Genomic DNA, 15910 nt, shown 5'->3' with positions numbered 1-15910 from the left:
CTTTATGGTGGAAGTCTCTATTGGGGTAGTCAAAGCGAATTGTCCTATATAAGATCCACTGAAAGTTTAATTAACACAGTTCACGTGAAAGTTCCCTTCTGTACACAAAATTTACACGCACAATGGAGTTCTCATTGTTAAGTTTCACTGTAACAAATGCTGATCATTGGACCATCATTACTGTCCAGAATTAATACGAATTTCACACAAGAGCTTTACAAAATTCAGTCATTTGAGGATTACAGTCATTTACATATTTAAGCGAGAAAGCATAACTTTACTCACACAAATGAAGTTTCTGTTGCTCAGCCAATAGAGAATAAAATCTCTCGGCTTTATATCTACTGGCGGAAAGCAGTAATAAAGATAGGAAAAGCCAATTGGCTATCACTTACACATGTCAAGCATGTATATTTTGATAAGTAAAAAGGAAGTCATTTCCTTTGGTTCTCCGTATGGACTTTCCCACACTAAGACAAATAAAAAACATAATTAGAACTATACATCACCATAAATTGAGAATCTACTTTTAAATGACTATAGAAAATGAAAACGTTCATCAGAACCATCAAAACTCTTTAAGTACTAATAATTGATTTTAAAAGAACAGCAAAAGATATATGTATTTCTTTCTTTAACTTCTAAGTTTATCTTTATGAAAAACAGACAAGTAATGCCTAGCAAATCTCGTCAAGAATCTGAATAAAATGACTTGGCTTGTTAAATGTTTAATCGCTTCTCTAAGTAGTAAATATTTCACTCTATTCAAAAAATACAAACTTAAAATCTAAGCACTGACAAATACAATGCACTAGTAACATGCAGGTTGTTAGCTATGTTCACTATATAACATAAAAAAGTGAATCACATTTCAGTAATAAAAGTTCACTTCATGAAGTATAGAGGTCCATGTGCTTATAGAACCCTTTAACTTTATTTGTAAGTGGCACTTTTAGCAAATAGCTACCTTCTTGAGGCATCTCACTTATTATATTGGGTCCAATAAAAAGTCTTTACCACTTTTATTGTCTATTAAGATGTGATGACTTATGGTGGTTTTTTATTCTAACATTTGACGAATTTTCACCTTTACAGCCTCCTTTTTAGTCCATGTTACGGCGTACGATGTTCTGCAAAAATGTCTCATGTGGGGCAACTTCCATGTCATACTCAAAGTTTTTTATTACGCCGAATTTATCTGCAAAAACATTAGCGTACTCTTGAATGAGATTCGCGAGCTCTTCCTTCTGCATGTTTTCTGGCTAGGATGATTCTAACAGTTTAGCTTTGATAGTGACAAGACTACTGTGTATGACTGCTTCTGAATCATGTGAGTGCAGGTATTCTGTCTTCTCAAATTGTTCCGCAATATATAGTATGCGTGGATCTACTAATTTTACAACAACGTTACGACAGTATCTGTCGTGCACGCTCGGAATTTTAATGAGCTGCAGTGCAATTCTTTTACCATCATTTGGAACTACACATTTACCCACCTGTAGGTCGATCATTGCATCCCTACTGCGCAGATAATCCAGCCAAGAATGCTGGAAACCGACAAATTTTTTATGAATAAGAAGTGGCATTGTATGTGCTTGTCTTCTACTATCAAATTGGCCTGCACCTGTTGCATCACACACTGTGTAGATGCGTCTAATGCCTCCGAAACACTGCAGTTTTGCACAGGCAGAATGGCAAGTCTCCTTATGTGATTTACTTTGCTGTATAATGCGTAATTCATGACACTGGTTGTTGTTCCTGTGTCTATTATTACTTCCACACTGATACCGTTTTTCGAAACTTTCGGTGGAGCTTGCACAACATAATCTTCGTACGTTTGCATGTGTTCGGCTCTTGTAAAAGTTCTTCCCTAACATCCACACCATCGTTGTATCTCAATGTGATCAGATCAGATTTGAAGTTGCCTCCACTTTAAAATACGACCGCACTAGGAAGGCTGTTTAGAAAGGTCGTTTCTAGTTTAACTGTTGTGGATTGGTATCCTGCTCTACGACTTCGCATACACGATTCGTTGTAGGGCAGCTGTTGTCACTGTTATGCAACTGTTCGGGTTTGGAATAACAAGCATGGCTTGCATCATGTTTCACGTTTGATTCCCAAACCATAAAATTGGTTGCTGGTTAGGCCAACCATTTCCGTGATTAGGATTTTGCCGACTTCTTTTGTTCCTGCCATTTGCACCTTGCTGAATTGGTACATTACTGCTATTATTCCGGGAATTTCCCTCTCGTTTTTTTCCATGGTGTTTTCCTGTCATGGCTGGAATCATTGTAACCATTTCTGTTAGCACCCTTCCGTTTTCTATTGGAACCATTTGTAGGATTACTGTTGTTATGATTCCATTTATTATTTCCGTAATTCGTGTTTGATTCATTTCCTGAGTGGCAGCCGTATTCACTTCTGCGTACTGGTTCTTTTCACTCTGGTGTTGTGTGTTACCATCACTTACATTAGTGTTATCACTAGTGTGATAGCTATTGCAGTTGTTGGAATAAGTTCAAATGGTTCAAATGGCTCTGAGCACTATGGGACTTAACTTCTGAGGTCATCAGTCCCCTAGAACTTAGAACTACTTAAACATAACTAACCTAAGGACATCACACACATCCATGCCAGAGGCAGGATTCGAACCTGCGACTGTAGCAGTCACACAGTTCCAGACTGAAGCACCTAGAACCGCTTGGACACTGCGGCCAGATTGGAATAAGCCTGATACGACTTAGCGTCTTCTTGGATGAGATCGAGTGAGTCGATCACAGACAGAAACAGTTCCAAGCCCTCATCTGGTACATTAATCAACTTTTCTCTTAGGTGGATAGGAAGTTTTGCCTTCAGCGTGCGGAGCACTTCTTTGTGAGAGATTGGCTCCGACCAATACCTCGTCTTCGCAATGTATCCTTTTGTAGTATTTCTGCAAGCTTCCCTTTCGCGGGTTGTACAATTCGGCCGAATACACTTCTTTGGGTAATCGTTCCTGAATACCTGTGGACCAGTATTTAGAAAGAAACGCTCTTTCAAAATCCGCTAATGTGTCACTCGCCCACAAAGCTGCATCACTTGTGATGTGCAACATAACTAACTGTATCTTCTGATACTCCTTCCAACGTCGTGGTAAGATGTTCTTGAATGCTCGTATGAAGACAATGGGGTGGACTGCCTTCTTGTCTTTGGAAAAAGTTTGAAAATGATGATGTTTCAACAAACTTTGTTCTATCTTAGTGGTACTAGCACATGGTTCATTTTTGTGTTTAGCTTGGACGGGTGTCATATCGGGTGATTGAAATATTTTTCATTCCCGTAAGTGGGTTTAATGTCAATGATAGGATTTTCACAATGAGATGGAAAATTATTTTCCGATGTGGTATCATTTGACATAACCCATTCCAGGTTCCTTATGCAGGTGTTTATCTCTTGCTTCCACATAGCATCTTCTTCGTAGGTGTCTTTTTTTATAGGAATATACCTTACATACTTCGTCGTAGTTTGCTTCCGCGTCGGAACACATCTCTGCGCATACGCGCTGCACAGCATTGTTGACTGCTACATTTATTTTTGAATCAATTTCAGATTCCTTGTCTGCTATCCATTTGGATATGCCTTTATTTAATTGTTTTCTGTGACTTTCTAATTGTTCGTCCAGGATTTTCTGGTTGTTGAGCTAAATGTTGGTGACTGCAGAAGTTACAGTTTCGACATTCGTCTTTACTTCATCGTGAGAGATTTTCAACTCGCTCACATCAGTTTCAAGTTTTGTGACTTGATTTAAAATTGGAACGTAAGCTGCCTTAATTGTAGTTAGCTTGGATTTAATTGTGCTAGTTCAGCTTTAATATCGCTATGCGTTTTTCGTTCTTGCGATTGTGTTTTTCCTGCTTGTGATCATGCTCGCAATCACACATTTCAAGTTTTTGTAAGAAAGCGGTAAGCAGGTCGAGCGAAATGCTTGCATCCATTACGGCTGAGATTGCATCTTTTTCTGTCTCTCGTTAGCTATGCTCGGCGCCTATATTAGCATCAGCATTTGGCAGTGCGTTTTCTAAATTCACTGCCGTATTCGGATCAAGTAGTGGGTTTTCTAATGGGTCAAAGTTCAGATCCATTAAAGAATGATTATTATTTCCTGTTTCGCTATCAATATTAGCTGGTGAAGCCATTACTTCAGTGGGAAAATTATCTTTCTTTCCTACTTTTACCATAACCAAAAATTATTCAGTCAAAAAAATCTTCACACAGATATTTGCTCTTAAAACTAACACAAAATAATCACAGAAATAATAATTCACAAGAATGGATAAATTTGAGGGAGATGTTCAGGTTGGTTACACCAAACAACACCCATTTTTCAGTAGTTCATTTATTCACCTAAACACAGGCAAGGCTCACAAAGAACTGAACGTGGCGGAATGGCCCAAAGACAATGCTCAGACTCCAAAGACGATGTTCAGAGCCAGTCCAGAGACGAATGCATATCGATGCTGGTGTCAATCTCATCAGCGCCACAAAGGCCCCCCCCCCCCCCTTGGCAGTAAGAAGTAAGGAGTACTCTTGAGAGGCAGGGAGGGGGGGAGTGACTAAGGCGTCGGCAGGGGTGGTCCACAGGAGCCAGACCATGGTCAGCTCGACAGCGTCGTCAGGGAGCTGTGTGGGTAGATGTCATGAAGGAAGGTTCGGGTTATTTACACCAAACAACACCCACTTTGCAGTAGTTCATTAATTCACCTATACACAGGCAAGGCTCACAAAGAACTGAACATAGCAAAATGGCCCAAAGACAATGCTCAGAGTCCAAAGACGATGCTCAGAGTCCAAAGACGAACGCATATCGATGCTGGTGTCGAGCTCATCGGCGCCACAAATTAATTTCCCTCGATGCAACGTTCATTTATCAGTGGTTGGCCAAGTTGGCCATTTCATGTTCCCTTTTGCACAGGAAAAAACAATCTTGCGTCACTTTAAAAAATTTTGCTTTTCCGTAGCACTCCCTTCCAAAATTCACTGATTAATACTACTTCTAACTATGATTTGACCTCTACTGACCATCAAAGGAAATTTTTTCTGAAGAAAAAATACGAACTTGAAAGAGCAAAAATAAAAATTCATTTGTGTGATTTTACCTTATTTGTTGCTTTTTGGCTTTGAATACATAGAATTGATGATGACCACAGCTCGTAATGCAGTAAATCAGATTGTAGTATGAAAAAGAATAAAATTTTCGTATTAGATATAGAGAAATTTGGTTTACACAAAATTGCTAGATATACTATAAATCATGACCCCACTTTTGGTGCCATTAAAATGTAACTTTCAATTTATATTACTTGAAAGAATTTTAAATCTTATTAAATAGAGAGAATATTTTGTAATTGAGATGACTTCTATTGACAGTAAATAGTAACTTTTATAAGTTAAGTTAGCAACATCAAATTTATCTTTTGTAGTTTCTGTAACAAAATTCTGGAAGAAGTCATTCAGCGGTAAATATATCGTTTTTGGTTTGTATGACGGCTAGCTTTTAAAGAGCAGGGTAAAACCTTGCAAAGAAAAGAATTTTTTCATATTAGTGAACAGAAGTAGTGTCGACTAATGATGAAATATAGAATATCTGCTGGTAATCTTACTACTAAATAATTTTGTGAAAACCCTTTTCTTTGTTTACAACAATTCAGGTTATTATTTAGATTAATTATGTCTTACATTTACATGTTTCATGCTAGACATCTTCTGCAAAGAAAACACAATGGAACTTGCCAACTTACCATGAAAATTAGTTAATAAAGTTTAATATTTCCTGTTTAGCAATTTGAACGCTCATCAGCAGAACATATCATTGTGGGAAATAATAATATCGCGGCAATTACCATGAATAATACGTCATAAGACAAAAATAATAATTAAAATATTAAGAAATAGAGCTCACTTGAGCTAAAACGTCTGACAAGATAGAATCTGATAGTTCGAGAGGCTAACAGAAAAGCGCTAGGACAATAGAGAGCAAAATCGGTCACGCATCTTAATTTATATTAGTAACAGAGATGTTAATGCTGCGCTGATCACAGTAAGCTTGGCATTAACACTCAGACAATCAGTGTTACATGATCGCTGTAGTTAACACAAAATATATATTTCCTTTGATATAAATAATTAATTAATTCTACCGAGTCAAGGGAGGCGTTATTTCACAAGGCTAAAGGATGTGCCTGCCCATCAATTCCCTGACTAAGAACACACCCTAATGTTTGATTCGATGCACCACATGCTAGAATAAATTCCTTTTCAAAATCTGGAAACACAAGAACCGAACTTGTTGTTAACACTTCTTTCAGTTTGTCAAACACTTTCTGACACTCTTCTGTCCACTCAAATTTCACATCCTTCCGTAACAATCGTGTCAATATCTGTGTTAAATCTGCAAAACCCTTCACGAACTTTCAATGGAAATTGTAAATTCTGACGAATGATTGCACTTCCTTACCTGTTTTCAGCTCCCGAAAATCCCTTACAGCCTGTCCCAACCTTGGATCTATGCGCACTCCGTCCTTACTGATGATATGACCTAAATATGTCACTTGGAATGCAAAATTACACTTCTCCAGGCTCAACGTCAAACAAGCTGCTCTTAACCTCACAAAGACTTCCCTTAACCGCTGTCTATGTTGCTCCATACTGCTTGAAAACATTATGTCATCCAAATAGACCAGACACTGCCGTGGTTTCAAACCCCTCAACACACTGTCTAGCAACCTCTGAAACGTTGCCGGTGATTTTTTTCAAACCGAATGGTATGCTGATGTACTGGTAAAGGCCTCCAGGAGTAGAGAAAGCATTTTTTGGACGATCCTCTGGAGCCACCTCTAACTGATGATAACTACTTGTCAAATCCATCGTAAAAAAGTACTGGCACTGTCCTAATTGATCCAGAGTCTCTGACATGTTTGGAATGGGGTATGCGTCCATCACTGTCTTATTGTTGAGGTATCGGTAGTCACAATAGAACCTGTATTTCTTAGTTCCATCCACAGATTTTTTAGGCACAACGACAATCCGCACTCCCCAGCAACTATTATTATGCTCTAGAATACCGTCCGCAAGCTGCTGATCAATGAAATCCTCCACAATTGGCTGTAAATACCTCAGTATTCTTTATGGTTTACGGTAAACAAGTGCTTCGTTCACTATTGGTATGCTATGTTGAATTAATGGAGTTGATGGTAATGGCCCTCACAAAAAAAACAAATCCTTAAATTCTCACAATAATTCTTCAATATGCTCTTTTTCTCCTTGCTTAACTTTGTTATGCAATGCAGTTCTATCGGCAGTAAGTGGATGATCACTATGCCTACCTCTTGAACACCAGTCTTCGTCATCTGGTACATCCAAATTCACTACTAAAACTCCTTTCCTCAAATTCGCCTCTACAGCACTAAAATTATCCACATTCACGGGGACTAGTCACCCGTCTTTTCCCTCTTGTACGCGTATGCTTCACAAAACAACCTAATGGTTCCAAAACTTCATTATCCCCCAATGGTTCAATAACATGTACCGCACCCACAGGCAGACTTGATTCTACACTTACCCAAAGCGACTTCCCGGTGCCACTAGATACATACTCATGCGAATTAAGCCTTAATGGTTCAATTGGTTTGTTCATTACGTTGAATACCCCTCGCGACAGCTCTGCATCGACAACAGTTTACCCTAGCTGAAATAACATTCCACCAAGTTCCACAGTTCGTTGTCCAAGGTCAATTTTGGCATGATGTTGATGCAAGAAATCTATTCCTAGGATCATGTCGTAGCCCTCGCTTACCCATGGTACTACCCGCATGCGTGCATCAAATCGGATTTTCCCTATGCGGAAGTCAACTGTCACTGACCCCAAAGGTTTGACCTCCTTATCCCCCACTCCACACAACCTATAATGTGGTGGTTGCAAATTCTTTCATCCCATTAAACTCTTAGTAGCCACTGACACTTGCGCCCCTGTGTTCAACAAAATCTTAAACTTTTTAGTCCCTATGGATCCTACCACTGAACATTCCGCCTCTGCATACATATTTGTAGCATTGAAATTAAACAGGAGCTCCCTTAGGTGAGTCTTGGGCCACCTCTGCCATTTAACCATTTTCCACCTCTGCTACATCCACTTCTCCATCCTCTACATTGTTGATATCCCTCCCCTTCCTCTATTCCTTGGTGACTGTGTACATTGCTCTGAATATGTCCCATGTGACTATACTCATAACATTTTATACCTGCTATAAATACTGTTTTTCTATCATGTACCCCCATTGCCACGTCTATTTCCTCACATTGGATTGCCAGCTGAATGGCCAAATACAAATCTTTCAAAACCCCTTCATGCACTTTCCATGCCATATGTGCCAGTAACTCCCTCAAAAATACATCAAATACCCTTTGCTCAGCCTCCTGCAGCAGAACACCATTTGCTACTTTGCTCTGACCCGGCTTGTAAGTATACTCGTTAATTTGTCTTATTCTGTCCGCAAATTTCTCTACCAACTCCCCCTGTCTCTTCGTCATTGTACTCAATCTTTCCCTAAAGTACCGAGTGCTATTCTGTCTCTTGTACCTCTGTAAAAGCCCCTCCTTCAACAGCTTAAACTGTCCTGCCCTCCTTAAGGCCTGAGAAGACCTTACATATGTCTTCACTTCACCCGTCAATCTAATCTTGATTACTTGTAACAACTGTTCATCAGACCAACCATTCATCACAGCTGAAGTTTCCAAGTCTTCCACAAATGAACACACATCCTCAGATGCCTTGCCAGAAAGCGGAATAATCAAACTCGCTGCAGCTGGATCAGTTTCCTGCTGTGGTACCCTAGGCAACAACGACTGATCATATGCGGTTTCCCATTCACTCCTAGATGTTAATTCACTTCTCAACTGTGTATTGTCTGCTGTCAATTATACTACCTTTTCCAACATAATCTGTACCATTTCTGGTTCCAACACACCTTGCGTCACTGACTCTTCCATTGTGTTGCTTTTGTTCTCAGTTAGTCCCACTTCAACCTATAAAATCCAACAGAAACAAAACATTTAACTACAAAAATAAACCAACTTCCTACAGCTTAGTATCTCATCTTATGTTTTCTGTGATGACATAATAGGAGGAGATAAATAAAACATCATACTCAACCCAATAGAAAAGTAATTAAATGCCATGAAAGAAAAAAATCTTACTGCCCGAAACACACTAACACTTACTCTGACACTCAAAAAGAAAAATTGCCAACACTCACCACGTTTTGTGACTGTAATGCAGATGGTGGGCTTGAACATCATACTGTATAGATGATGCCCACTATTATGACACCAATTGTAGCCATCACTGTCAAATGTAGATGATGGCGTGTGGTGGAGAAATGTTGGACGTGGATGGAAACTGTCAGGATGTGCCGTATTAAAACTCAGCTGTGATGATCAAATGTTTCATTATTCCCAGTTACAGTGATGCATTCCTCTCTGTCTATGTCATAGGGTCCTGCGATGCCGAGGACGACACTCCACTGTCTGCAAAACAGCTTGGTTGAGAAGGGCTACCTCAGCAACCCGTGCACAGCTGTGGTGTTTTGACGATGTCAGGACGCCCCGGCAGCTGACTCAGTGGCCTTTGTCCCCGTTGCCTCAGCCCCACTTGCTGGAAGCTGCAGGGTGGCCTGCTGTGTGTTTCTTCGGCATCATGGTTAAGATCGCAGGCGACAAGAGCCTGCGATCCAACAGCCAAATCTGTGCCCTCGCCTCATGATGCCTCCAGCGTGTATTGGGAGACAACAAGACTGCCCACAGTAGTGAGCCGTTCAAGTGGCCTGCTACTGGCTGGTTATGGACCCCATGTTAGCCTCAGAGGGTCACACCAGTGACTCGCCGTGGACTGGAATGCTGGTGCCCCTTCTGCTGCTGCATGTAGCTGGTGGTGTGACACGCCCCACCATCCATGAGAGCTGCACACTTGAATCCCCCTCGTTAGAAAATTGGCACCTGTTTATACGTGGCTGTGCACGTCTGTTTTGCTAATGCACCTCTCCGAGTCATGTACTCATAACACCTAGGTTGGGCCAGTGGACCCCTTCTGCCTGTAACTTGCGCCATGCAAACAGCTGTATTTACTTTTTTCAGTGGTTCTATAGCACTGTGGCCTCCATTCTACTTCGCAACTGCTGGTAAGTATAACTTACTGTCAACAGGCCTGCGTCTGGCTGTAACTTGTGCGCTCAGAAATATTACACCGAATCTAACTTTTTCCTATCTTAAACGGTGGTGCCACTACATATCCTATGATGATAATATCATTGAGGCACTGCTGGAATCGGCCTACTCATAAAAATACTTGGTTACAACACTTTGTAGTGATTTAAATGATGACTCTAGAAATATACTACAACTCCCTACATATTAATCACATAGGGATTGTAAGTGCAATATTAGAATAACTGATGTGTGCAGAAGCATTCCAACAATCATTATTCCTGCACTCCATATATCAATGGAACAGGAAGAAACCCTAATAACTGATACACTGGGATGTACACTCTGCCAAGCTCTTCATGGTGGTTTACAGAATATAGACGTAGATGTAGATTGAAAGTCCTCCAGTAAGTCTGTTGCATGGATATTTGAACACTGCCCCTTCCAAACAAAAGTCCATTATTACTCACTGCATTGTTAGTCATCACATGTGCTTTGTTGCTGCTCCACAATTTTCACATTTTTGTACGTAATAAACTGACACTGCATGCCATTGAATGAAGTGTCACAGATTCAGCTAAATGAAAAAATATCCAAGCAATTTGGACATTTTTTATGTGTGTAAACTGACTTCTGGATTTTCTTTTGTGTTAGACCACTATGGGCAGATAGGCTTGATTCAAAAATCTAGGATCTAATGTTCTACTGTTCATGTAGTTTTCACACAATCATTCATCAGTTGTGTCACTACACATCTGTATCACAATATATTGTGTTTTTTTTCCATATTTGCAAGTGCCTCAAATAACTTGTACTATATCGTCAATTGTAAATTTAATCTGTTATCCTTAGAACATTGTGCATAACCTGTTTTGTAGTAAATTGGCATTTTTGATTTACAGTTACTGTATGAAACTAACATGCCATGTCTCATTAGTCTTCTCTTTTTAGTATGAGTGGATATTGTCTACATTTATCACAAATTAATTTAATTGTTGAATTTGTTAATGACTGTAAATTGAAAAACCTTTTGAAGAAACATTATATTTTTTAGAAAGTTTTTCCGTTGTCATAATAGATATCTTGTTCTGGCTGATAATTGCCTCAGTTCTAAAAGGCTATGTGTATAGGTACATAGGGAAAAGTCCCGACACACTATGAATAAAGTTATTACCAATGACAACAAACACTATCGTGGCCCCTGTAAGCATTGACAAAGATGTATTATGCTACGCCGGGAGGCAAATGACATATGATGGAAACACCATTCAATTTTTTTGTCAATTTATTACATAGACTCTGTCTTTAGTTCTTGTGGGGAGAAGAGATGTTCTTGTGAGAAGTGTGTCATATACGTTGTGTTGTCCGAATAAAATTTTTTACGGAAGTATGAAGTGTGAGAGTTCCTTTTTAGTACAAAATCATGAAATTTTTCTCTTCTTCCGCGTATTACGCTAATGCCATGTCACTGTAGCTGCATGCATCTGAAGAGGAAGTCCGATTAAAATCAGTATTTTACTCATGGTCAAAAATGAGAACTAATTATGGTGGAAGAAGAAGCATATAACCAAATTGTGTAAATCTCAACAGCATAGAGAATACAGGAATTGATGTAAGTCAAAAGTGAAAGACAATTCATTCGCTGCAAAATTCATAAAAATTAAACGTGTCAATAGTGTAATTAATTTGTTTAATATATATTTGCACAACTGGCGACCTGGTGACATGACATTACATTGAGAAAGCCATGAAATCAGTTGTGTAAATTGTTCAAAATTATTTGTGACATTGTATTAAACTTTTTGCATGTACTAATTACTTTTAAATTTTCATATGCAACATCATGACTGGGAGCAAAAAACCAGAACCAAAAATTCTTGTGGGTAAAGTAACCAAGTCAAAAGGGAATCAAAAGTGAAACCGAAATTTACAGAAAATTTTGGAAGTACACTGTTTGTTTCATCGCAGTAAAAGTAGGACCACTACACGCCCTCTTGCTTAGTTATGCTTGGTAGCGTCTCCTGCATAGTAATTTTCCTTTCTAAATGTATTGTAATGAATTTTTCAGAACTTTTATGTAATGATTAGGGAGTGAAAATTTTGAAGTTTTTGTGTCACAACATTTTGTGCATCATAAAAGTAACCAATTAACACTTGACAACACATAAATGGTATGTTTAAATTTCCAAAAATAATATCTTTCAATTTTCTATTTTTCAAAATTTTGATTTTAATATTCAATCAAAATGGCACAAAAATCGGGTTCCATTATTGTTGACCATGGCGAAAACGCAATACGCCAAGATGGCGTACAAATGCAAGACAGAATATCTGAAGTACCAGCGCCATGTCTTCCACACTCAGAAGTATTAAGTACTTCAGAGATGAACATAACCAAAGTAATAAGTGCTAGTGAGCTTTCACAGAGTTCTAACTTTGATGATATGTTGATGACAATAGATGAAACTACTTCATTTATCTCCGCGAGCAACCCCTCGTGCAGGAAAACATGGAAAGCGAAGATAACATGATTTTTGAAGACACTTTACCGTCACCTATCACACGAAATACAAATGTCAATTTACAAAGTACAGTTGTTAACAACCAAAGTACATTAGATAGCAATCAAAATGACACACTTGCCGCTATACCTCAAAAACTCTATAATATGAACACCAGTTTGCGTGCAGACATAAAAAAATATATAAACACCAATTTGCTAACGGACATAAATACAAAATCTGACAGTTTGTTGGAAAACCTTACCATAGTCACACAAGACATAAACAACATAAAACAAGAGCAGAAACAAGTTTTAAAAGATTTTCAGGATACAGTCACACAACAGAGCAGCGATCTGGCAAAGAATTTTCAGGAAGAAATGAATGTAAAATTTAGAGACATGGGAAAACAGCTAAAGCAAGCTGTACTTTCCAAAGTAAACAATGACATTACGGAAATAAAACAGAAATTAGACACTCTTAGCGAGCAGAATGATACAGTATAAAAAACAGTGATTAAAGACACACACACAAATCTGGAAGGTACATAAATATAATTAACTTCCACAGTAATGAACATCTCTACCATAGTGAAGAAACTTCATAAGGATTACGAAAATATACCAAAAGCTATTAATGAACTCACTTGAAATCGAATCAGTCTGTGCCAAAGAGGAAAGAGACAAAATTAGTGAAAATTTATCTGATGTAATTTCACAAGATGAAGCAGGTACTTTGGACAAAACCAGTACTGCAGCAGAAAAGGTAGTGAAGGAATGTAGATTAATCAATGATGTAGTTGAATAAGTTATCCAGCAGAAGGAAAATGACATTATCGACAAAGTGAACACCAATTTGCAAGCTATGGAGCATAGGATACGCAACTACTTAGGTGAAAGTGTTACAGGGACACAAGTGGCACACATAAACAAAGAGCCAGCCACAGCAGACCAAAGTGATGTATGCACACAGATCATTGCAAACCCTTCAAACAATTCAAGTAGTAATGACAGACTGCAGAGTGTAAGTTTACATGGAATAACACCAGAACCTGTACCTACGAGAAATGCAAATAATTATAACAGCTATATAAACACACCACAAGATGCAAACAGCTTGTCCACTATATTTGCTGAGGAAGATCTATTAAGACACTGTGAATTTCCAAAGTTTATGAGTAAATGTAAGAAGATGAATCCTGTTGTATTTATTAGTGCTTTTCGACATGTGTTTCCTAGAAATGGGAAGGAAGCACGAAAGATCAGGTTTGTTGCTGGGTACACGCTATGTGATGTACTTTTGTGGGCGACTGAGGTAGCTCAGCGTTCTGCTACATATTTACAATTTGATCTGGCATTTCTTGACAAATACTTGTCAGAAGTCATACAGGAGAGACTTAGGTGAGAGGTTTTTAACCCTGCCCCTTTTAATAGAAAATATGGTAGCTTACGAGGGTATTTTGAGAAGTATCTCAATAAAACAACGTTATTGGATGAATCCTATTTCTCATGTTGATGTTTTAAAAATTTTAAAAAGTCATTGACCATCACACATTCGTGAAAAATTAATTACTACACCTGAGCACAACACAAAATACTTTCTATAATAAGAGGAGAAAGTAATAACAAATAGGGCGTCAGAGAGCCAAACACCACAACAACATAACTGGAATGGTCAATACAAAAAGCCAGATGTGAACATACAGCAAGGCTGGTATGCACAACCGCAAGGATATACAAACCATTGGCAATGGATACCGGAATGGAAATGGCAGGAACAAGAGATTTAAACAAAACTTTCCGTATAACAGGAACGATTACCATCCACAAGCTAATTTCAATCCCTCCTCTCAAAATTAGTCCGCAGCTTGTGGTCTTGCTTGTGGTCTCGCATTCTCGCTTCCCGAGCACGAGGTCCCAGGTTCGATTCCATGTGGCATCAGGCATTTTCACCTGCCTCGAGAAGACTGGGTGTTTGTGTTGTCTCACTCATTATGGAGGGATGCTGACTCAGGATAGCAAATGGGAAGCTGCGGTGTGGAAAATGGCCCAGAGATCACCACCGTATCTGTCTGTCTGTATTTATTAAGTTATTTGTAAAAAGAAAGTATAGTATACCAGGAGTAAATCTGATAATTGTCTATAAGTAGAAGTCTGTAAATATGTGTGTATATGAATTATCTTATTTTAAATAGGTATAAACTTGTAAATACTTTGACAGGTCCTATATCCTTGTAAAAAGAGATCTACAGATGAATAAAGTTGCTACTACTACTACTACTACTACTACTACTACTACCACCATTACCACACTACTAGTACATGTGCTACAGAGTTATGCTGAAGATTAGATGGGTAGATCAGTTCACTGACAAGGAAGTGCTGAATCAAACTGAGCAAGATGAAATTTATGGCACAACTAGACTAAAAGAAGACATGAAGGAATTGTCTGTTTGGTAATAGAGGGAAGTGTGGAATGTAAAAATTGTAGATGGAGGCCAAGGCTTGAATATAGTAAACAGGTTCAAACTGATGTAATTTGCAGCAGTTATGCAGAGATGGAGAGGTTTACCCAGGATAGGGTAGTGTGAAAAGCTGCATCAAATCAGTATTCAGATTGAAGACTTCATTGCAGCTGTGCCATAGGAAGTTCTCTTTCTTGGCAGGATTTATGGGATATGATGAATGAATGAATGTCAATTTCATTACAAAATCCTGAATGAAAGATTTTCATTTTAATTACTTGATGTATAAAGTTTATCTGATCATTTCATTAGTGTCTTAGTCAAGAAATGCTTATTGCTTGTAACATGTCAGATTAGTCTACTGTACAATACTTTAGATTAAATGAAGAACCCATTGCATAGTTATTGAGAATGATAATGTTTGTAATCACCTATAACTTTTATCATTCAGAATTCTGATATTTTACAAGCTTGCAAATGTAATTGTACCTTAAAAGCTAATGTTTAGAATGGTTCAGAGCAAATATATGTAAGCAGCTTAGAAATATATAGTGTATTAATTGAATATCTAACTGTAATAATGAACTCAGCTTTCATCCAAGATTCAGTGAAAGTAATAGAATCAATATTAATTATGTAATTAAAATATAAATAAATATTATTTTGAGTAATTGTTTGTAAAAATTATTTATTAATTTTCATATTGAAA

Source organism: Schistocerca piceifrons, chromosome 5 (assembly GCF_021461385.2).
Source record: "Schistocerca piceifrons isolate TAMUIC-IGC-003096 chromosome 5, iqSchPice1.1, whole genome shotgun sequence".
NCBI classification, from domain to species: Eukaryota; Metazoa; Arthropoda; class Insecta; order Orthoptera; family Acrididae; genus Schistocerca; species Schistocerca piceifrons.
Note: the sequence above shows the minus strand (reverse complement) of the source record.